This window comes from Manacus candei, unplaced genomic scaffold, assembly GCF_025592945.1.
Source record: "Manacus candei isolate 608988 ecotype Guabito, Panama unplaced genomic scaffold, ASM2559294v1 h1tg000024l, whole genome shotgun sequence".
In the NCBI taxonomy this organism is placed as follows: Eukaryota; Metazoa; Chordata; class Aves; order Passeriformes; family Pipridae; genus Manacus; species Manacus candei.
Window position 1 is genome coordinate 1,375,024 of NW_026138072.1, and position 25,058 is coordinate 1,400,081.

The 25,058-nt window shown below is 39.2% G+C and overlaps 1 protein-coding gene across 3 annotated transcripts in view; it reads left to right on the forward strand.

Moving 5' to 3' along the window:
• The first annotated feature begins 6,764 nt into the window (after window positions 1-6,764).
• Window positions 6,765-25,058, forward strand: part of RFX3 (regulatory factor X3) — a 102,890-nt gene continuing 84,596 nt past the window's right edge. For 2 of the 3 annotated variants that reach the window (XM_051788409.1, XM_051788411.1), the window contains exon 1: window positions 6,765-6,896. The gene's annotated coding sequence lies outside the window, so the exon portion shown is untranslated. Of the gene's footprint in view, window positions 6,897-8,429; window positions 8,496-25,058 lie in introns of those variants that run through there. The other variant, XM_051788410.1, reaches the window with a different exon arrangement.

Consider the following 25,058-nt stretch of genomic DNA (forward strand, 5'->3'; position numbering starts at 1 on the left):
ATCAATCCCAGTAGGTAACTGGAGCAAGTAATCCAGAACACCATTTCCAGACATTTTAAGGAAATGAAGGTGACTGGGAGTAGTCAGCATAGATTTATGAATCCTAGAGTATGTGTGACCAACCTGATAACCAAACATGAAATGACTGGTTCAGTGGATTAGTGGAAAATAGTGGCTGTTGTTTATCTCAACTTCAGCAAGGGTTTTGACATTGTCATCTCTAACACCCTCCAACAAACTGATAAAACATGGACTACAAAAATGAAGGTGGATTGAAAACTGGTTGAACTGCCAGGCTCAAAGGGTTTTGGTCACTCACACAAACACCAACTGGTGTGGGGTGGTCACTACTGGTATGCTTCAGGGATTGAGACTGAGTCCAGTTTAACAATTTCATTAAGCACCTAGAAGTGGTGGGACAAGACTGCAACCTTAGCAAAATTGCAGATAATACAAAACTGAGATGAGTGTTGCTATACAGACAGATCTGAACAGGCTGGAGAAACGAGCCAACAGAAGTGTTACAAGAAAATGCCAGATTCTGCAACTGGAGGGAAATAACCCTCCACACCAGCACAGGTTGACGACTGAGCAGCTGGAAAGCAGCTTTGACAAAAAAACACCTGGAGGCCCTGAAGGATGAGTAGACCACGAGCTAACAACATGCAATTGCAGCAAAGGCTGACAGCCTCCTTGTCTTCAAGAAGAAGAGTGCTGCCAGCAGGCAGGGAGATGTCATCCTTTCTCTCTGCTGACCCCAGGGAGAGACATCTGGAGTGCTGAGTGCAGTCCTGGGCTCTCCAGCACAAGCAAGACATGAACACACCGGAGTAAGTCCAGCAAAGGATAACAACGATTAAGAGACTAAAGTACCTCTCATAAAAGGAAAGCTGAGAGAGCTGTGAGTCTAGCCTAGAGAAGAGAAAGCTCAGGAAGATCTTATCACTGTATATAAATATCCAATGACCAAAGTAAAGACAGAGTGAGACTCCTCTCAGTGGTCCCAGTGACAGCAGAAACAGCAATGGACAAAAGTCAAAATACCCAATATTCCATTTAAACGTAAGGAGAATTTTATTTTTTTTTCTGTGAGGGTGGCTGTGAACAGGTTGCTCAGAGAAGTTGTGAAGTCTCCATTCCTGGAAATACTCCAGCTTGATTGGACACACAGCCCTGAGCAATCTGCTGTAGCTGACTTGTTCTGGGCAGGGGTGGGACTATGTGCTCTCCAGAAGTGCCAGGCAGCTTTGATGCTTCTACCATTCTGTAGCTGGAACCTTATCCTGGCCCACTGTTACCCACATGGTTGGTACTGTACAGCCAGGGTCCCTTGCTGAGGAAGCTCATGCTATGCTCTTAGCAAGGAAGGAGTTCACACCCATGTTTTTCAAAGAACTGGAGCTTGTTTCACCCCTCAGTTGATGAGCCAAGGTTATGGAGTAGACTTCTGGCAGCACTCTCACTTGCCCTGATTATCAAGCTTTTGGAAATAGTACTGCTCCTCTTCCTGCCTCCTGCTGCTTTAAACAAGCATGAGGCTTGTTGCAGTCCAGTAGCCCAAGTTCCCCAGTCAGCCTGTCGGGGCAGGCCTTTCCGGCACTTGCAGCCCACCCTGCTTGACCACTGTTGCCAGGACAGACACGTCTCCATTTCAGAGCCCTGCAACCATGACCAATGTGCACAGCCAGCATTGTTTGATTGTAGGATCAGCCTCCAGGAGAGGTATCACAGGACTCTGAAAATGGAGAACTCCAGAGAGCCTCAGTCAAGTAAATGGAACTCTGCCTGTGCAGAGGGGGACATGCACTTTTGGAGTCTTTTTACATGCTTTTAATCTTAGATGCTACCAAGAAGAAAAAAAATAATTCCCAAAATAGCAACAGATTTTAAGCTTTAGTATGTAACAGGTTTTGAATCTGACAGATTTGATTGTACAAATTAGGAAAGAAATGAAAATATACATAAGAGGCTTGAATAAATGTTTACTCTAGGCTCACTGCAATGGGTGAAAAAGTGTAGCGCAAAACTGTACATATTTATACCAAAGGCAGGCCACAATGCCCTTGACTGTATACCACAACTCCCACTGCAAATTTGTATGTGTTTGGCTCACTGACTCAATATACAAAGCATTATATCACAAACAAAGGCTGTTGTTTACAAAGCCAAGTCTACTAGAAGACCCTAAATTGGTCTACTCTACCCCAGCCTAGTGATGAAGTATCCCCATTTGACTTCAACAAAGAAGCTAAATCTATGTAAATAAGTGGATGATTTGGTTTATAATTATATGCTGAATTTAAATTAGATCTACTAGGCATATGTTCTTCAGGGTTGATATTTGTATTAGAGAAAGTCTCTATTAGATTTTTAAAGTTCATCTGAAATATTACCTGCTCATGGAGTAGGCAGTACCGTTCTCACAACCAGTACCAACCAGTTGTATTCATTTACTACTTCAAGTGTCTGAACTTCTCTTTTCTGGAAAGGACAATGCTCACTTGGTCTTCACAGCAGTTACAAAGTCCAGCCACACTTTGATAAAGGCAAGGACTTGCACTAACTCTGCCAGACAAAAGAATGCAGAAAGTAACAATTAATTACATTATCCTTTGTCGCTGTCTGGAGTGGATTGATTTAATTGGAACAGATCAAGAAGATAATTCCATCCAAACCAAAGACTTTTCTGCCACCATCTTTGAGCATAAGGGAGAAATTTTAAAGCCTCATGTGTGGTCAGCCAGACAGCTGAACACCTTCTCTGGCGTCTGTACAAAAGCCCATGCTTAGACTCAGGAACTTCTGACATTGACACACCTAGGAAGGTCATCATTTAGGCACCATTCCCTGACACTGGAAAGTTGGAGCAAAATTATTTATGCAGAAATTGTTTAAATAATTCTCCTAACTCTGGTTAAACAACTACAAAGCCTGAATTCAGTAATTAAAGGAATTTCTTTCAGGATTAGGGCTGAAAATTTTAGCAATTTTCCAAAAAGAAATGTGGATTCTCAGTGGCTTCCATAATCTCAGATTTTGTACGGTATCCAAACAAATCTGTATTTGTTTATTTAACATACAATGTGGCATAATATATGTCTACAAAGTGTATTTTACATTTGTTGTTTCAAGTACTAAAGAACAACAGATTTCTTTTATACTGGATTATTATATAACCATTATATAGGAAAGCTGCTCGAGGCCTGGAGACACACCATCTATAACGCAGCTGTCTCCTTTGAGAACACACGCAGGATCACTCTCGAGGAGAAAAGGCAATGCAGAAAGAACCGTGTCTTGCAGAATATACCATCTAAGGAGTCTTTCTGCTGTGCCTTTTGCAATCGGATATGTCTGTCTCGTATTGGCCTCATAAGCCACCAGCTTATGCCTGTAACAAATGTGGATAGAGCCTTCCCAAATCTTTGTTCACGAAGCCTAGCCATGATGATCTAGGAAAGCTGCTCTAGGAACATATCTTAATATAATTTTAAAAATAATTACTGATATTTCTGTATATGATACTTATTACACATGCAGTGTAGCCAAACTCTAAGAAACATTGAAGCACAGAATTGTTTAGGTTGGAAAAGACCTCTAAGATCATTGAGTCCAACCTTTGACCAATCACCACCTTATCAATTAGACTGTGGCACTTAGTGCCATGTCTAGTTGTTTCTTGAACACACCTCCAGGAATGGTGATTCCACCACCTCCATGGGTAGCCCAGTCCAATAGTCAACAACCCTGTCCGTGAAGAAATTCCTACTGATGTCAAGCCTGAACATCCCGTGGTGCAGCTTGAGGCTATGATGTCCTCTTGCCCTGTCGTTATTTGCCTGGGAAAAGAGGCAACCACCTTGCTATGACCTCCTTTCAGGTAGCTGTAGAGAGTGATGAGGTCTCCCCTCAGATAAACAACCCCAGCTCCCTCAGCCATTCCCCATATGACTTACCCTCTAGACCCTTCCACAGCTCCACTGTCCTTCTCTCGACTTGCTCCAGCACCTCAATGTCCCTCCTGAATTGAGGGGCCCAGAACTGGACTTGAGGTGTGGCCTCACCAGTGTCGAGTACAGAGGGACAATGACTGCCCTTGTCTTGCTGCCTAATACAAGCCAGGATGCCATTGGCCTTCTTGGCCACATGGCTGGCTCATGTTTAGCCACTGTCAACCAGCATACCCAGGTCCTTTTCCACTGAGCAGCTTTCCAGCCACTCTTCCTCCAGCCGGTAGCACTGCCTGGGGTTGTGATCCAAGGCCAGGACCCAGCACTTTGCCTTACTGAACCTCACACCATTGGCTTCGGCCCATTGATCCAGCCTGTCCAGATCCCTCTGCAGAGCCTTCCTACCCTCCAGCAGATCAACACTACCCCCCAACATGGTGTCGTCCACAAACTTGGCAACCGTACACTCAATCCTCTCATTCAGATCAATAAAGATACTAAACACAACTGGCCCCAAAACCAAGCCCTGGGGAACAGCACTGGTGGCAGGTCACCAGCTGGATATGACACCATTCAATACCCCTCTCTGGGCCTAGCCATCCAGTCAGTCCTTAAAACAGCACAGAGTGCACCTGTCCAAGCTGCCAGCTTTTCCAGGAGAATGCCACGGGAGACAGTATCAAAGGCTTTGCTGAAGTCCAGGTAGACAACATCCACAGCCATTCCTGCATGCATTAGGCAGGTCACCTTGTCGCAGAAGGAGATCAGGTTGGTGAAGCAGGATCTGCCTTTCATAAACCCCTGCTGGCTGGGTCTGATGCCCCAGTTTCCTGCGTATGCTGTGTGGTCACGCTCAAGATACTCTGTTCCATAACCTTCCCTGGCACCAAGGTCAGGCTGGCAGGCCTGTAGACTTCTGGATCCTCCTTCAGATCCTTCTCACAGATGAGCACCACATCGGTCAACCTCCAGTCCTTTGGGACCTCCCCAGTTAGCTAGGACTGGTGATAAATTATGGAAAGTATCTTGGTGAGCTCTTTCTCCAACTCCCTCAGTACCCTTGGGTGAACCCCATCCAGTCTCATAGACTTCTGAATGTCTAAATGGCTCAGCAAGCCATTAATCTCTGTCAGTTAAGCCGTTGTTCCTATATACTTTAATATTTTCTCAATATTTTCTAGTAAATAGTTTTTACAGCTATAACGGTTACACAGGGTCCTGGAAATCAGAGTAAATCGATCAACGTTTTGAAAATGCTTCTGTGGTATGTAAAAGCAATTTGAGTTTGTTCCTGTAGGGACAGGTGAAGTGGGGTGGTTGCAGGGCATGCCACACAAATGTCAGCTTCTTGTATGTCAAAGATGTCAAGACTGGTAAAATGTGTTGGTGGAATATTTGAGGATACAGACCAGTACACAAGGAACGGTCATGAGGGAATGCCATGGTTTACATGGATTACAGGCAAGCATTACTGGCTGCACTGACTGCAGCAGCTGTGTATAGAGCTTCAGAGATACTTTCCTGTGTAGTAAAGGGTTGCAGACAGGGATGCACTGGGACTAGAGATATAAAGCTGTGGCCACTAGATGTGTGGGCACTGTATACACAAACAACCTCAAGTCTCCTATCCCCCAAGAGTACTTCACCTCAACATAAACAAGAATTTCTTAATGTATACATCGAGGGTGGCAGAGTTCTGGAACAGGTTGCCCAGGGAGGTTGTACAGTCTCCCTCTCTAGTGACATTCAAAACCCACCCAGACGTCTTCCTGTGTCACCTGCTCTAGGTGACGCTTCCTTGGCAGAGGGGTTGGACTAGGTGATCTCCAGAGGTCCCTCTCAACCCTAAAAATTCTGTATACACCTGGAACAAGCAGACACAGCCTGTCAGGAACGCAGTCGGCTACCACACCTAAGCGGTAACCTCCCTGGCGGTGTTTAAATAAAGACTGGATGTGGCACTCAGCGCCATGGTCTAATTAACACGGTGGTGTTCGGTAACAGGTCGGGCACGGTGATCTCAGACGTCCTTCCCAACCCAGTTGATCCTGTGACTCTGTGCCAGCAGGGCACCCGCGGCCCCATCGCCCGCACTCAGGTCGCAAAGGCCACGTGGGCCGAGAGCGGCCACTGGGCACGCCGGGGCCTTAGCTGGGCCCCCCGCAGAAGCCCGGCGACCGGCGGGACAGGCGCAGCAGCGGCCGCATTCCCCCTTCCACCACCGCCGCCTATCGCCGGGGACCCGTTCCCGGTCCCCCGCCCCTTCGCCCTCCTCCTCCTCCTCCTCCTCCTCCTCTCGCCCCTGGAAGATGGCAGCATGAGCCCGCAGGCGGAGAGGGAGCGCAGATACCTCCGCCATCTTGGGGCGGGCGGGACTGCGCCGCCGGGCCCCTCCCGCCGGGCCTCCACCGGAAGTGGCGTCAGTAGCCCCCGCGCAGCCCCGCCCCCCGCGCGGGCCTCGCGCCGCCGCTGCGCTCCCCTCTGCCCTCCCTCCGCACTCCCGCGCGCGCACCCCCGCGCGGGCACAGAGCCGGGTGGGCGCGCGCCCCGGGCCGGGCGGGAGCGGGCGGGAGGGGGGGCATCGCCCACGCCCGCGCGCGCCGGCCGTTACCGCAGGCTCCGCCCCTTCCGGGGCGCGCGGCCGCGCCGCCGCCCCCGCCTCCCTCCGTCCGCCTGCCGGTCCCTCCCTCCGCGCCCGCTCTCCCTTTTGTGAGTTATAGCAACCGTTGCCTTGTGAGTCGAGCGCCATAGTCACCGTAGTCCTGGCGACTGTTACCCATCAACAACAGCCGCTCCGCGCCCGCTCCTGCTCCTCCTCCTCCTGCCGCTGCTCCGCACCCCCCGCCTCACCGTCACCCACCACCACCACAACAACAACAACAACCGCAGCCGCCGCCAGCACCAGCAGCGACAGCGGGAGCGCCGCCGCAGCCCGCCCCGGCACAGGTGAATGCGCTCGGCGGGCGCTCCCCGGCCCTCCCTTCTCTTCCTCCTCGTCCTCCTCCGCGCGGCATCCAGGCCCGGGATGCGCCCTCGCGGCTCTCCCGTGCTCGCGGGGCGCGCGGGGCACCCCCGGCCTCCCCCCCGGTCTCCCCCGGCCCCGGGAGCGAGGCGCGGGGCGGGAGCGGGGTGCGGGCACGGCCGAGGGTGCCGGGGCGGGCAGCGGGGAGCGGGGCCGGCCCCGCGCGGGTGAGCGGCAGCACAGGCTGGGCGATGCTCCGGGACCTCTGGGACAATCGCTAGGATGCGGTGGGTGTGCGTCCGGCTCGGGTCTCTCGATCGTACGGGTCGAGAGATGGAGAAATCGGCCGCAGGCGAGGGCTACTGGCTTTAAACTCGAAAAAAAGCCAGTTGAGGTTGGGAGGAAAGATGCAGTCGGAGACGGATCCTGTAGCACAGCAAGAGCAGGGGTTGTTTTTCCCCTTTCACGTACAGGGGCCTTGTTCTGATTTAATGTGGCTACTAAATGTTGCAGGTTTTTGTGGACTTGCTGTATCTTTTAATGATAGTCTCCTATTGTCGATCATGTCAGCTACTCTTTTTTTTTTTGGTGCTTTCTGTATGATTTTTTTCTTTTATTCATAATTAGTGTTGCTGTTTATTTTAGTGCAGTCTACATTTTCTTTGTATTGTGAAGTGCGTTTTTGTTTATTCATACCCCCACCCATACACACACGGAGTAGCAGGTTGGTTTTTTTCTTATTGCACTCCTTTTGCAGGGAATTGTTTTTTAAATAGTGCTTTCATGCTGCCAGTGTAGTATGGAACTGTGCATGTGTAGGTCTAGTGTGTTGCACGAGTTACGTTCATGTGGAGAGAATCCATTTCAGTTTCCTTAAACTCTCCACAATGATGGCAATTCAAGATCCTGACTGCAAGTTTCAGTGCTGAGGATCAAAGAAAAGAGAAAACAAGAAATAGTATTAAAACAAAGTCTCTGTGATTTTGCTATTGCTGTTGTGTTTCAAGAGTGTGTTTGGAAAAGAGGGAAGAGGCAGCTTTTTACCTCTCGAGATGTAATAGAAATCGTATTATTAATGAGTATGGTTTGCTTTGTATTTTCAATCCAAAATGCTTGTTTTCTTCATCCTTTTTGTGATTGCTTATTAGGACCTAAAGATTTGTGTTGTCAGTAATGTCAAATCATACTGCATTATACTTTTTGAATTCTTTGGATGAACTGAATTTTAGGCATCATGGCAGTGAAATTTTCTTAACATCTCCATATCTAGTTGCACTCTCTCCTTTGACTTGTCAAATCATGTATTGTTTTGGCAAGCTTTTTTACTTTTGCAGTGGTAACTTATTTATTTAGTAAAATAATTAGAAAATTATATTCTCGTTTTTAATCTAAAACCTACATTTTAATTGTGTATACATGTTTTCCATTTTTTTATCTTTAGAACCCTGTGTAAAATGCAGGATTTCTCATTACAGTTTCAGCTACAAGATGCTTATTTTGTCTCACATTGGAACTACCAACGAATGTGGCAATTTTTCAAAATCTGCTAAGTTAGTGCATTGTTGATACTAATATTTCTTGAGGTAAGGCACATTAGATCTGTCTTTTCTTTTTAATGTATATTTCATGGGCCTACAATGACTTAGGAAATAAATTATTTTGACTAATGATCAAAAGTCTTTACGTCATCATTATTTTATTATTTTACTCAAAGATTAAACCACTGTATGCTGATTTTCTAGGTCCTACTGTCAAATATGTTAAAGACATTAATAATTTTTAGTGCGAGTTTTAGGGTGGTATCAGTTATATGGCACACTTAGATCTTGATGCATTTGTTATTATTTTCTTGGTTCATTGGTTTTTAAATAATTTCTGGCATCTACTGTTGTTGAAAAGAGAAGATGTCAGCTCTGCACCATATCTTTCTTGAGCAGTCCTCTTGGAGTGGGACAGAATACTACTCAGGATTGGGTTGTTCCCTGGGTATTGAAATCTCCTTGCAGAACCTGTATCCAGGCTGCTGGGTAGCAAAGGAAAGTGCGTGCGTGTCTGTGAGACAAACTTTGTTTTAACTCTGTGAGGAGGCGTACAGGTCTTAAAAATTATATTAAAAGCACATGATTTTGTCTAAAACCAGCAACCTTTGTAGCTCCATTTTCTTTAGCCAGTGACTGCAATTTGGAAAATAATACTTTAGGTATCTGAGAAAAGTACTGACTCCTTATTATGACTGAGATACTGTAATGACCACAGATGAGATCCTCATTATGCATTCTGATTCCCTAATGCCCACAGCTAACAAAATAGTTGGTGTTTGTGATGCTAACCAGTGTTTGAAAATCAGTTGGCTTGTGATTTTTTTTTTTTTAACACATAGGTTTTCATGACTTATGTGGTGTAACTACCTAATGGTTTTTCAGTGTATCCAAATGAGCCAGTCAGGATTTTACGCTCTGTTGTGTTACTAGTGAGCTAAACCTACATTGTGCTACTGTGGAGAAACCCTTTCAGTAATGTAGTGTAGGTAAATGAAATGGGAATCAAAGGTACAATGCCATTAAAGAGTTCAAAGTCACGGTGCTTTATTTGATAATTAGGTTCAGCTTTGTTAGCACTTTCCCATTTCTTGTTCCTGTCTGATAGGGTAGTTTGTTAATCACAAAACTGCCTACAGAAATAAATATTGCAGTTTCTTTCCATTTACTAAACTTTATATTGAGAAGGAAGGCTTTATCATTGCAGTTCTTTTTAGTGTTCTAGCTAGTGTTTCTGATTTTCATGCTTTATTTTGAGAGGCTTTCTTCGCTCTTACAAAATTCTCTATTAGTTGTATTTTTACCTGCATCTCCAAAAGCTTACCATCTGCAAGTAAGTGTCATGAGGAATGCTTAAAAAATGAATAGGCTTTAAAAAATACATGTGACTATTAAAATACTTGTTAAAAATAATTTTCAGTTGAAAAGACATGTTGTGAATGCCCTACAAATACAAACAGAGTAAAAAATAAGCTTTCAGTGGCAACGTAATATGCATGTAGTGGGAGTTCCATTTCAAAATCAAACTCCTTGTCAAATGAATGCGTTAGAACAAAAGAGCAGAATGTTTTGAAATTATCAATGAAAATGCTTATTTTTTTATTAAGAATTAGGGCTGAAAAAATTAGTGAGGCTTTTAAAATGAATAGGCTAACGTTTAAGAAATTTTTTTTTTTAGCCACAAATTTATTATTTATGTGTTTTGCCTACAGTTTGTTGTCAATCATAACAATACTTCTCTTTTCTCACAGATGCTATTGTACCCATATTTTGGAAATTTAAGGATCAGTACATACACTGATTTGGCTAAATCTAGTTTGTTAGAGACAGATGGCTGATTTAAACAGGTGTCACTTTCATTTCTTTTGCCTTGTGTTGAGTCTTCCAGAGGTTTACAAAAGAGCTGCCTAAAGCAGATGGTGATCTCCACTTCTGTGATTAGCAAAATGTACTTTTGTAAGAGATTATTTTCCTAGTTACTAGGTGTATTTAATAGTTTGATGTGTCATATCAGAGTTTGTGTTTTGTTAAAATGCCGTATCAGAGTATGAACTCTTCCATGCAGTATAAGCGTCATTTTTTTAATTCTTTTCTCATTGGACTTTGAAAAGAGATTATTTGGGTGTGAAATTTAGCAGGTTTTGAGTGTGTGGATAGGTGTAGTCCTAATAATTGTCATTCTTGCAGGTCCAAGAGCAGATATGTTGCTTGGTGTAACATTTTGTTTCATTAACTTATTTACTTTTTTTTACTTAAAGAATATTCCACTTTAGAATATTTTTAATAAAAATGACCTATTATTAAGAACACAGATTTAGCTTCAAACTTCTGTCTTTTTTAGAATTTTTTTTCTGGTACCGTTCTGTATTAGCACACCTGCAGTTTTCTTTCTTTTAAATTTTTTTATTCGGCACTTAAAATTTCCTCAGTTACAAAAGATTTTAATAAGAAAGCATAAAAAACAAGTTTGTTTTCTGATAATTCTTTGGTGTTTTTGTTTCTGAGGGTTTCCTTTTTCTTTTTTTAATGTTGTCTTTTTTGTAACAATGACTGGTGTTTATTGTTAGTTGTTTTCTTTCAAGTAGATGCACCAGAGGGTGCTATGCTATTTGAAATACAAAACTGAAAGCAAATTCTAAAAATTCTTTCATTGAAATACATTGATAATGCATATGGGATTTGAATAAACCTTACTGAAATTTTCCCACTTTCCTCTTGCAGTGCAATATAGCAAACTTAATGTGTTGACAATATTATGCTAAAAATCATAGATGATATTGGCTGCTTCGTATCTGATGTGTGTGTAGATATACACACACACTTAAAATACAATTTCTGTTCATTGAAAGAGACCAAAAATTTGTATGTAAATTATATCTTTATCACATATAGCTTAAACAGTGTATACTTATTGAAGTACTGCATGAACTTGCCTGAGAGACGTATGTATTTTGGAGTGACTTTAATTGTATGTTATATTTTTCATTTATAAGTTCATATTCACATTTTATGTAACTTGTTCATTTATACCTGAACCCTTTTTAAAAAATGCATTGCTGCATATAGATTTTCTTTCTTTCTTTCTTTCTCACTGCAACTCTTCCTGGAAGAAACTGAGGTTGAGCCATACCCACATACTCCTGAATTGCAAAAGAGGCGGGATATTTTATTCCATGAATCATTAGTTCTGGGAAAGAAAACCACCAACCACCTACCACTCAAAACAAAACAAATAACCAAACAAACCAAAACCAAACCAAACCCCAAACAGCCCCAGGCTCTAGAAATTTACAAGTACCACTATGTTTTATTTCAAAAGTTTCTCTGTGGATATAAGGACCTCAGAGATTAGAATTTAGTTGTAGTAACTTCTGTAGTTTAGTAATACCTATTTTTTTATCACACACTGTAAGATTAATAAGGTAATATTTTTTTATGTGTCATGGATAGTGTGTCTAGTTCAGTGTAATTTCCCTTTGGAAACATGTGAAAATGTACAGGCTGGAGTTTGGGTAGTACACCTTAAACTGCTTGATTTTTGCACACTACCTTTAGTTGTTTTTCATTTTCCACTATGGCAAGTTGTTTGGTTTTGGTCCCCTGACTTCAGTTTTAGTGGCCTAAAATCCAGAAGTGGTGGTTAGACTATATGTAAGTTCTGTTTGATAAAGAAATTTCCTGGTTTACAATATAAATTTTAATGAGACTGGGAAGTTTAATTTCTAGCAATTCAGACTTCCTGTGTAAATACCTATCTTATTTCTAACCGGTCTTGTTTAAATTCTTAGATGACATCCATAGCAATGCTCTGAGAATGTCAAATGTTGTATATCAGTAACTGAATTTTAGTATACTTGTAATATTTATGACTTCTATTCATTCATTAAAGAGAGGAAAAAAGATATTTAACACTATTTTTACAGGTCATTTCATTCACCCATGGACCCAGTACATTGACTGTATCTCAACTTCTTAGACCATCTCTGAGTAAACAATGTATTTAGTTCTTTCATTTTCTTCTTATTGAAGTCTGGTTTCTAATAAGGCAAGAGCCATGGATTTAGATTTTGTTCAGGCTTTGGATGCTGCCTCTACAACTAATGACTCAAAGCTGTGTTTACTGTTTGTCTACCAAGTAAATGGATTCTCTCTTCTGTTTTACTACCTCATTATAATTAATCTAACAGTGCTTTCTCTTACATACCACCTCAGGGATGTTTTCTGAATGCTTAAACTCAGTGTAGTTAAATCATGCAACATTGCAAAGTAGAAACAGAAACAAGCAAATATGTTAAAATGTGTAGTATGTCACTTTGCAGCTACCATCGAGTCAGATTATTCTACCTCAGTTAAGGTGTTCTGGATTTGTGGTTTTGGGGTTTTTTGGTTATGTTTTGTTTTGGTTGTGTTTGTTTGTTGTTTGTTTGTTTTTTGTGTGTGGAGGTGTGTGTGGTAACTTTTTTTCTGTACTGTTAACCATACTTCCCTCGCAAAGAATTGGAAAAGTGTAATAGGATTCTGAGCCAGAGCTGCTTACAAGACAGCTATTAAGGCTATAGAGGCTATTTATTATGCTTCTGTGGAGCCGAAATTCAAAAATACATTTTTGGCTCCAGTGACCTAGTTCATGTTTGCTGAATTTTCATGTGATGCGTTGTATATTGTTTCTCTAATAATTTTAATCTGGTTTTCTCTCCCCACTCCCCTCCCCAAATGTGCCTGAATCTGAGGCAGGGAGAAGGGACAGCAGTCTTGCTTGTGTATCTCCCTTAATCTGACAGTGATATTAAATGTTTACAGGATTTCTGAAGGGTTTAACTTGCTCGTGGGTTAGATGACCAGGGTTGTCAATTTGAACTTTTGTCTTTTGGTGTGATCTGTTGCAGATAATCCATAAAGCATTTTAAAATGTTGCTGTTGGACTGTGTAGCTTCATCTAAACAAAACTAGTTTCTATCACCTGAGCTTTTTCTTCCTTATCTCATGGTAGCATTCTGCATTGCAAACAGCTGAGCGTGAAACTGACAGGCAAGTCTAAGAGAGTTGAACTGCAAAAAGTAACTAGTATTTACTAAGGAGGACTAAGTTCTACTCACTATTGGTAGGTGAAAGGAAAAATAACAAAATAACTATAGTTCTCTTGCCCTTGGAAGCAGTGATGAAAGTTAGGATTTCTTTCATATGTTAAATGTCTCATAAATATGAAGATTCATTTTTTATTTAACTGCTGCAAAAAGTATTCATGATTGTCCATCTAAACCTCTAACTTTTTATTCCAATAAGATGTGTACTGTATTCTTACCTCTTTATTGTTCTGTGGCTTGAGAAGAGAGACAATAGAGTTAGAGATTTAATGCAGGAAGAATGTTTCCTCCTTCCCATATTTGCTGATGATATGCATACTGTGGTTCTTCCATTATGTGGCTATACACAAAGGATTGCTAATTTGCCTTTCTAGTTAAGGTTTTATATACTGTGTTTATTATTGTGATTCAGTGTTAATTACTTTGTATCTCAGCAAATTTGGAAGATACAGTAAAGAAAAAACTTTGCCTTAGAACTACTTGCTTTAATTGAAAACCCATACCTGCTTTTGAAAGTATTTTTTAGAAAAATAGTTATTCTGTAATCAGTTTTAAAATCTATTTTATTTTATCCACTCTGTGTTAAACCACTTCATCTGAGTTGCAGTTTGCAAAGGAGTTGATAAGTAACTCTTCTACATTCATTGTATTGTTTTCCTGTCAAATTTAGTAAACAGACAAATGTAGAATTTAGTATGTTTTTAGTTCCTCAGAGTTGATTCTGTGTAATAGTAATAGCAATTCCCTGTTACTTCTAGGAAGATTATTCATTGGAGTTTCTGAAAGTTGTGGAAACTCTTCCGTTGTTTTTAAGGAGCAAAACACGCATAGTATTAAACCATAGATTTAACATAATGTAATTATTATTTAATCGTAAATGGAGGTAAGTAGCACAGAAATGTAGATTCCATTCCCTTATTTTGTGGAAATACTTTTGTACTCAGATTCTGGGTTTTGAAGTGAGGCAAGAGTGAAAGACTTAAGATAAAAGCACAGCTCTTCATGGTGTTGTCTCTTTCCAGGTCCTTTTTGACTGATGGTTGTCCTGAGTTGCTCAGGTTTTCTCCAGTTCTGAGACTCTTTTGTACTGTAAGGAGCACAGTCCTGACAGGGTGTTTCAAGGGACAGTAGTGGGCAGGTAAACATGTAGAGATTTGGTGCACTGAGTCTGTGGTAATGTGGAGATGAAAAAGGCTTAGGATTTTGCAAACCTTGGGCTGGTTTACAAAATTTAGATTTTGTGAGTGAAGCACCCTTTGTTAGCACACTTTTGTCAAACTGAGGAAGGGTTTATTTTTAGTAGACCGAGAATTAGAGTTCGTCCTACAAAGAAATAGCATAATTTATCATGCAAATAGTGACTCTGTCTTATGGAACAGACCTCCTAGTGTTTTAAAAGTTGTGAGTTTATGCTGGTTCAGTTGCATCTGTTTGGTGTGGTGGGTTTTTTAATGCTGTTGTTTCAGTAGTTAGTAGTTAGACAGTATAACCTTGTGTGGTCTGGGATATCCAGATTTCAGTAGTGTATTATATCTAAAGTTGTTCGTGGAGTCAGATCCTACTAAGATTTAAATTTCAGATATTAAAGTTACCTGCCATGATCCTGATATGAGCCACTAAGTCAAGTTTCCTGTCTTTAACAGGAAGGTTAACAGGTTCGAAGATGTTCAATATCTTCCCTGCTTGTCCTTACTTTAGTATTTATTTCTTATTGAATCCTGAAGAAACTGACATTTCTTGACTTTAGGGAAAAGGTAGATGCAGGGTCATGACTTCAATGCAGTGACCAATTTTCTTGACCTAATGCGGACAGATTCTTCATGTGGCCTCAAATCACAAGTTACAAGTTAATCAGAAGCATTTTTCAGGCAATCGAGATGAGGAGTTTTAGGATTACTTTGCACGTGGAAGATTGCCTTTTAAGAGTTCCCACTGCTTGATTTCAAGTTGAAATACTAATATTTTTTAAAAGTATAACATTTTCTTCCCACATTTTATTATATGGGAAAAGATATAGTGTCCAAGGGAGGAAGACAGATCTATGTGGCAGATAGGAAAATGGAAGTTCTGTTTTGGTAATCTGTGACAGAGGAAGGGAGGTGTGTGTGTGTGGAAAGTTTTGATCAGAAATGCTATAGTACTTGTCCCAGAGTCTGTAGCGTAGGAATGGCAGGTAGCATAACAGGGTTTGGCCATTAAAAATGACCAAGATGTAATTGGGTGTTAATAGTGGGGATTGAGATGTTGATTCATAATATGTTAAGTCCACTAATAAAATTAGCTGTGTCATCTCCATAAAACAAACTGCCTGGTCACAAATGTAACTTTATTTTATAGCTGTGCTTCTGAACTCCCAGTGATCCTCTCTCATTGGCTAATATTTATATTTTGTTTTTAAAAATATGTTCATTTCACATGAAGTGCTTCTGCCTTTCACATATTAATTCAAAAGCTTTTTATGTACTCTCATTACAGCATTTAACCTGCTGGTATGGAAATGGTTTTGTTTAGTAAAGGAACAGAAGATGCTTAGGGTACTCAGTGCAGTATGGTGGGCAGTTTGTGGTTTATTTGTATTTGGCTCATTGGGCTTTCATTCCCTTGGAGAGTGAAAGAAATGTGGCAGATAATTTCCCAGGAATAACAATCATCTAGCAGGACATTGTATGATAACCTAGGTGGTTCAGCCTTGTCAAATGGAGTTACGCGTTTTAGGGCAGTGGGTAAAACTGGTGGTTTTCACATCCCTGACTGGTGTGTCATTTCTGTACTGAGTATATTTTCTGGAATAGTCTGTTAACTGTCCTTCACAGGGTGTTAGAAAGCACATCTTTTCTTACAGCAAACATACAGACTATCTGTTATGAACACAGTAATTTTGTGCTACTTAGTGAAATCTAGAGCAAAAGCAGTCACTGAAAAAAAGACTCTTTTAACCTACTTCTACAGTAATATACTGGCCAAAATGGAGAGGAGTACCAGTCCTGTGCAGCTCTCTAGGGCTTCACAGACCCATTGCTGTTAGTCTGCAGACTACTGGCTGGGGTTGGTGGCTGAGACTACAGGCTGGATGAGACCCTGAACATATGCAGCAGGGTGCCTTGGCTGTAGGGAAGATCCAAAGTGTCTCTTGGGCTGTATGAACACGAGTATAGGCAGGAAATAGAGGGAAATGCTTATCCCATCTCTCTCTGCATTTATTAGGCAACATTTATGTCCATTTCTAATTTCGCGTTCACCCTCTCTCTCCTGCGGCAGTGGGAACGATGTTGGTAAACTGGAGTAAGTTCAGCAGAGGCCCACTAAGACAGTCAGGAACTAGAGCATATAGGTCTCCAAAGAGGCACTGAAGGACCTGGGCTTGTTCGGTCTGGAGAAGAAAAATTTCAGGGATCCTAACAGCAGCTTTCCCTAATACCTAGTTCCCAAATATAAGGAGGTCATCAAGAAGATGGAGCGAGGCTTTTCACAGAAGTGCACTGTTGAAGGATGAGAGACAATGTTTCTTAGTTGAAACACTAGACTGGAGTTAAGGAAAATATTTTTCCCCATGAGGACAACCCAGCAATGCGTTGAAGTTTTCCCATCTCTGCCTTTGGAGATTTTCAAGCTCTGATAGGATAAAGCCCTGAGGAGCTGGTCTGATGTCAAGTCTGAGTCTGCTTTGAAAAGTAAGTTGGACTTGGGAGCTCATGAAATCCATATCAGCCCAAGCTATGCTATGGTTTTACTTGTGATTCTTGCTCTACAACAGAAGTTCCTAGATTGGATCTAGTTTGTCTTCTTGCTGGCCAGTTCTGTTGCAACTGACTGCATTTGCAGGCTTTTTGTTGCAGCAAAAGAAAAAAATAAATGAAAAGAGGAAAAACTGCAAACACCATTTTTATTGGAAATTATTTAGACTTTTGAAATAAATTGGATAATTTCCTGGCTTTGGTGAAACAAATACAGGGGTTTTGGTGAAACATTCTATATTTGGCTAACTGCCTGGTGATTTGTAAGTGGTGTTCAAGATATATAAAAGCCAGGAATCTGAAGAGGGGTTTTTTTGTTATGTCTAAAATATTTTCCTATAACACACCTATATCCCTGCTCATTTTGATAAGAATTGAATTGGGTCCAAAAAAGACTTTGGGAAGCAAGGATGAATATTTTTGAGCCTCTATAAAGAGATGTTTGTTTAAAAAAAATGTTTGCTTTATCATATAGCTGCAAATATAAAATGAAAAATGGAGATCAAGAGCAAGGGTCTAAGGAAGTGCATATCGCAGTAACTGCTATTGGTAAAGTCAGAAAAATAGTTTCATAATCAATGCTTCTATTGATCAAAGTGGTTCTGTTTGGGGGTGTTTTGTTTGTTTTGGCTGAGGTTTGATCATGGTGTGTCATTCAGATATCAAAGTCCATAGCAAAATTATTGTATCTCTTACTCTTGTTTAGCACTGCTTGAGGGATAAGCAAAAACATACGTATACATTACTAATTATGATAAATATAGTTTTGATATTCAAGACAGTATTAGAAAGTAATCCCTTTATATAAATACAAATGTTTCATATTCGTTAATAAACTGAGTTGAATTGAATGATTAAGGCATAGATAAGCAAATAGAGACCTGGGGTTTTATTTTATTCATAATTTGCTAAACTTACCTCTGTCAAATTTGAGATTTTAAGTGGACAAGGGATGCAGGATTTCCATAATGTTTTCAGGAATCTTCTCCAAGGAAAAGTCCTTTTTCTGGTAGAATTAATAAGTGAATGCACAGTGAAACTTTAAGTGTCCTAAAAGATCTAACACTATAACACAGTTAGTACCTTTTCCAAGTACCTCTGTTTTACTGTCCATGTCTTTTAGAATGTTCCTGTCAAGTCTCATCTGACTTTTCAAGTCAATGATTAAAATGAATGTCAAGAAATTAAAGTGCTATAAATCTTGCTGAGCAAAACAAAGAGCTGCCATAAGGAAAACAAATGGAATGAATGTCAGCATATCTCAAAAATTATATAAATAGTACTCTGTGTTGGTGTTGTATATCTCACAGTTTAGATTTTTACGTTCCTATACTGTAAATGAGATAGCCAATGGTATCTATTTGATAGTATTTTCCTGTTACTTAGCAATTATGGAAGACAATGCAATGATATGTTACATAGTCATATGGCTTTATTTTAAGACTCAGAAATCAAATTCAGTTTCTGCTGTTCGTGAAATAAATCTTGAATAAATATTGTCACTGAATGTTCTTTATATTTGAATTGGTTTTTTATTCTCTATCAGGGCAGTAGGTTGGAACCTAATAAAACAAATCTTACCAAGTAATTATAAAAATGAGTTACCATTACCTTTCATTAAGCCATTTTTGAAAGTAATATTACTTAAACTTCCTGAGCATGAAGCTTTTCGTCAGGTAATATGAAAATTTGTTGGGAATGTTTTGTAACCTTAGAAGCCAACAAAGAAACAAACATGCCCTGGATCCAACTGTGCCATTCTTAATATTTCATTTGTATTGTAAGTACAATTACAGTAAACATTGAGATTTGCTAAGTATTTCCTATTGTACAGTACCAGTTTGATTAATGAAATTATTTTTTTTATAATTAATAGAGTTCCCCCCTTTTTTTTTTATTCCCATTTCTATCTGCTGATATTTTTCATTATTCTTCACTGCATTTGGGTTTTACATTGTACTTTATATTTTTTCTATCTCAGTGGTTTTTCTTTGAGGGCAAAAGACCCCATGCTAGATAAACCTAGCTAATAAGAAACATTATGCATATATTCATTTTGCGATTTCATGTTTTCACATGCTTTCTAAAGTCAATCTTAGCTAAGAGCTTAGAGAGCAGTTTCTTTAAGAGAAGTGTACTGATAAGTAAGGAGGATTTAATAATTTTAGAATATTGTTTATAAATATATGCCTGTAAGCTAAAAATATAAGTTGAAGTGGTTTGTTCTAAATCACACATGGAACAAAAATAAAAATATTGATATCTATCCAAGAAATATAAGCTGTGGCTTGTATCACTGTCATTTAAAGTGGTCAGTACTGTTAGGTTGGAAAAGCAGAACAGAATGCCGTGTTTGGAACTGTCTTCTACTGCAAGGTGAACAAAAAGCCAGGTGGTAGTTTCTCTGTATGTTTGGCTTTCAGAATTTTTTTGGTTTAATTTTGTGTGTGTATGGATTTGTATATATTTTGAATATAAAAATGCATTTAATCATTCCATGAGACATCAAAATCAACATTCGTGGTATTTTCTTGAATAAATATGTGCTTCTGAAAGCCAGTGTATTGGAAAAAGTCACACAGAAAACCAAAGGAGGTTAAAATCAATATCTAAATAATGTTTTCTGGTGTAATAGTAAATTTCAAGCATGTTTGGTAAAATAATTTTTGTAGAGTGGAGGTGTTTCTTTGTCATTTCTTTCAACATAATTTTTCGTGTATTTCCTGTAGGATTGCTGTTGCTGAATTTGCTCTTGAGAATAAATTTCTTACATAAAAAGAAAAGCAATAAATATAGTGAAATATTAGTCGCCTCAGTACAGTTACTGTACTTTAAATCTATAGTTACTGTACTTCAAAATTATGGATACAAAGCAAAGAAGCAGATTTCAAAGATACTTAAAATTCAGATGATGGGGCAGAGTGAAGGATGTCTTCAGGACATAAAGCAGTATTTTAAAATAAGGTAGATTTTATAAGTGTGTTTCCAAATTTCTGAATGTTTCTAAATTTCTAAATATTTCTTTTTTTCTTTCAAATTAAAATATATGCCACTCTTTAAGTCTTCATTTATGTCAGCAGTTTTTTCTTCCTTTGCAGTTTATGATTGTCCTTTTTTGCTGCCTTATTATATTATCATTGATGACAGTGATATCTGCTTGCATATATTTTGCGATTACAATTATATTTTACTATATATTTGGTTATATAATACTTTTTTGCACTTGTTTTTAGTTATTAAGCTCTGCAGCTCAGTATCTACTGGTTTTTGGGTTTTTTTTCCTGTTCCATGTTGGATGCCTGGCTTACATGCGGTTTAATATTTAACAGTTTACCTGAGACAGTGAGGTGTGACAAGGCTGCTAAACATCACACACTGCTGATATATACCCAGCTGGTTGTAGGGATAGCCTAAGGTACTGAGGTCTGCTTTCAGGGACTGCCTGGTCTTTCTTTGCCGGCAGCCACTGGGGAACAGTCGTACATGCATTTGGTCTGGTGTAATTGTGGAGGTAGTGAATCCTAAGAAGAATCCTAAGAACAGGATTCTAGAATTATGGGAAAAATGTTACCTTCTTAAATCATCTAGTAATGTGAAACAGTCTCCTAAAACCAAGGGAACATTCAGCTTTTTTAGCTTCCTTGAATGACCAGTTCTGAGTTATCTTCTATGATAAAGAATGGAGGAATCCTAAGCGTGTCCTTAAGCTCATTATAGCCAGATTCTGGTCAAATTTCTTTTATTAAACTGTCAGTGAAGACAACCAGAGTGTCTCACCAGATTGAAAAAAATCAAGGCCTTATTCTGTTTTGTGTAAAGAAAACACTTATGTCTTCAAGTTTCATTTGCCTCAATGACATTAAAGCAAATGTCACACTTACAGAAGATAATTTAAGGAAAAATGGTAGATGAACATAGCTTTGGATCTACTGTCTCTGTCAAAATCTTTCTTGTCTCTAATAAGTTCTTGGACAATACCAAAGTACTTAACAAGCTCTAATGAAATTTTGACTGTAAAACAGCTCAGATAATCAATACCTAGTTTTTAATTATAAACCTGTAGGTAGTTTATAGCATAACATGCTATATTGTTCTAGCTGTACCTCTAGCTATATCTAGCTGTTGTCCAAGCAGCCTGTCATCTTTGAGCTCACAACCACTAGGATAACCTAATATTGCAGTGATCTTTTCCTTATAGAATTATAAAAAGCAAACTAGCAATGGTGATTATACACAACAATTCTTTTTTTATGGGTTTGGCTGTAGAAGTCAATGGAAGGTGTTTGATTCTGGTACTTAGTTGTAGACCCTGCTAGATTAGCAGCTATTAACTGTTCTAGGCTAAATCCCTCAGTTACAGGGGATAAGACAAGTCCTTTGTGGTTTGATTGTTACTCTAACACAGGTAGAAAGTTTAGTTTTGCTTTAGAAGATTCTGCAACCTTTAAATTCTGGAGAAGCAGCAAAGTTCGAGTTAGAAGACTTTGAATTCATGCACACATTCTGCTGATACTTGCTATTTTACCCACAACGCTCTGAGATTTTTGTCTTCAGAACAGTGTTCATATTTTTCATTGTTTTCAGGTTTTCTCTAGAAAATATCAACCACTAAGTAGTACAAAGCATTTTGGGAAGGATAAATCCTAGCATTTCCTTACCTGAGTACTATAGTCCATTTTGTGGTGCTGGCTGTTAAGTCTGTTGTATAGACAATCATTCTTAACATTTCCAATAACTTTTGGGACAGTGTGTTTCTTTCTTAAATTTGCACTCTTAGGGAAACAGGTTTGGTTTGGGTCTTTTCTGGTATATCTGTCCATCTTATTCAAAAGAGGGTTAGAAGATTCAGAAAAACAGATACCAACAAAATAATTTGTTTGAAAATGTAAGCAAAAATGGGTACTACCACTGAAGAAGAGGCAGTTGCAACTCATTTTGCACTCCCAGCATCCTGGAGGGTCAGTCAGCACTCACAGTCTGTGCTAGTTTGTTGTAGTATGGATCCATTTAAAGGACCAAGCTGGAAGAAATGCGGCTTTCTTAATTCTGGTGCTGTAGAACAACTTGTTCTTTGGTTCAGGCTGGAACAGCCTCAGATTATTAGAATGAAAAGCCATAGTAATCAGCTCTTTTGTGGGTTATTTCTTAGCCATTCTCCAGCAGATTTGCAAAAGTGTTGCTGAAAGAAATGAATCTGCAGAGATCTACATAGATGTCTAATATCAATTGCATAATGTGTAACAGTGACAAAGACACAAAAAGGGAGAACGTTTGACTGTAAATCTTGGAACCAGCTTACAGGCTTGTTGGACATCTTTTGATACAGAGTATAAATATCAAGTATTATTCTGCCATTTCAAAGTTAATTTTAGGCCTTTCTTTTTCCCCAAAAGTCTCACTCAGTGATCTAGAATATGAAACTTAGTGTATCGATCTGTCAAAAATTTATTATAAAATAACTTTGCAACTCCATTATGCTAGCTTGTTAGTATATGAAAGTTAAACTTTAAAGGTTTGGAGTTTACAGACTCTAACTTTCCTAATAAATGAGAGATTAGGGGAAATGTTGTTTGCTTTGCTGTAGGATGCCGTATAAGCTTCTGTGTAATTTTTTCTGTTTTTGTTTGTTTACAGTGTTCAAATCTGTTATTGTGACTTTTTTTAAGCGTATGCCTGGAATTGGGGGTTGATTGAGGAGAGTGTTAATCTATTTAAATAAACTGGTTAGAGCCATAGGAGACCTGTGGTGTTTTCAAGGCTTCTCAGCCTGAAAGCGCTGCATAACCCTTTTAGGTTGCATAGCAACAGGCTCCTAGCAACAATAATAGATTGAATTTCCAATAGTGACTGGGCCGGATGTAATAATAAAGCAAGAGTACAAACAGTTGTCATGATTTCTTTTCATAGTAAACTAGTGTTGAATTTAGGGAGATTCTGTTTCTCAAAGTGGCAAACCTCTTTGCAAAATGAAGGTAATTTTGAAAATTGTGGTACTGAAACCCTGACAAAGCTGTTTAGAATGAATGACTTTGAAGTCTAGTAGTTTCAAACATCGGAGAAAACAAAGAAACATTGAATGAGTTGTCAAGGAAAAGGGGTATTAGTAACCACTCTAAATTGCTTTTAAATCTCAACTTCTTTTATAAATTGATCTGTACTGGACCTTCACAGAAGTCCCTAGTTATTCAGGTATATGTGTTGTTTGGAAATATCATGTGAAGATATTGTAAAAAGAGTAATGAATAAAACTGAGTAACTGCCAGACAAGTTTATTTTATGTCAGTAATCTATTAGTATTTTGTATTTTCAAGACCTGTTATATGTTTGGTAAGCAGGTGACTTGGGATGAGAGACAGAAACTATCTTACAAAATAGTAATAGTTGTAATTTTGGATGGTTACATTTCAGTTTTTGACCTGGCTAACAGCTTAAAATTAAAACACTGAAAACACTGGTTGTTGAATAAAGATGTAGATTGACACTAGATAAACACTCCAGTTCCTGTGTCTGCTTTTGGAATGTTGTTGAATTGTCACTATAGTAAAGCCCAAGTTAGTTATTTGTGACTTGTGATATTCCATTGAGATGACACCATTTTTTTTTCTGAATAGAGGAAGGCTGTTTTGAGGCTATAAAAGGTGTGTCTTTATATACTGGTAAAAGGGACAACCCTTAAGGGCTACACAGTATAGAAGAAAAAAAATGTAAAGAGTTAGATGTTACAGACTTGAGAAGTTTCACTGGATTTTGACATTTCAGTATGTTCAGATAATAATCAGTAATGTTTTGTCACAGGAATTTAAAAAACTTATTTCTGAAAAAAGCTTTTCTTTTAAATGGACCTCACTCTTTGGTCTACTTGTGTAGGCAGTATTTTCCAGCTTAACTGTTTTCATAGAATCACAGAATTTTAAGAACTTGGAAGAAACCTTAAAGGTCATCTAGTCCAACCCCCCTGCTATGGGAAGGGACACCTCCCATTAGACCAGATTGCTCCGGGCCTTATCCAGCCTGGACTTGAACACTTCCAGGGACAGGGCAGCCACAACCTCTCTGGGCAACCTGTTCCAGTGTCCCAACACCCTCACCCGAAAGAGTTTCTTCCTAAGTCTTTCCTCAGTTAACACTAGAATTCTTACTGAAAAGCATATTACTATGGTGACAGAGAGCTATTTTGGAAATATTCAATAGAACAAGGTGGTTTTAAGGGATTGTTTTTGAAAATTGAGTTCTGTAATTTGAATTTAAGTGCTGGTCTGAGCAACATTCTGAATTCTTATCATGTTTGTAATTAAAACTTCACTTGTAATTTAAAACTTAAAAATTATTTTGAAGTGTGATCTAGTTTGAGTATGATATCTACTGAAAAATGTTTGACTAGCATTTGTGGATTGCTAACTAATTTTGTGCAGTACAGAGGTATTTATTCAGTAAGGTAGCTACTTCTGCCACAGCTGGAGAGCTAGGAGAGTTTAAAAAATTTAGGAAAATTAGAATTTTATAACTTAGAAAAAGTTATAGAGAAATAGTAGGTACTGTAGAGAAAGAAGAAATTTAAAAATACAGCAACATACCTTTTACAGTGTTCAATTAATAGATGATAACTTTTAAAGGTGTTTTTACTGAGAGGTGTTTTATATGGTACAGTTGTGATATTTTCAGAGTTGTTGAAAATGTTTTAACCTTACCTAAGAAATAGTATCCAGTGTTTATTAAGGCAAATGCATATTCCTAAATCACGTAGATTACATTCAGAATTTCTATAAGGATGTAATTTACTTTCCAGAACT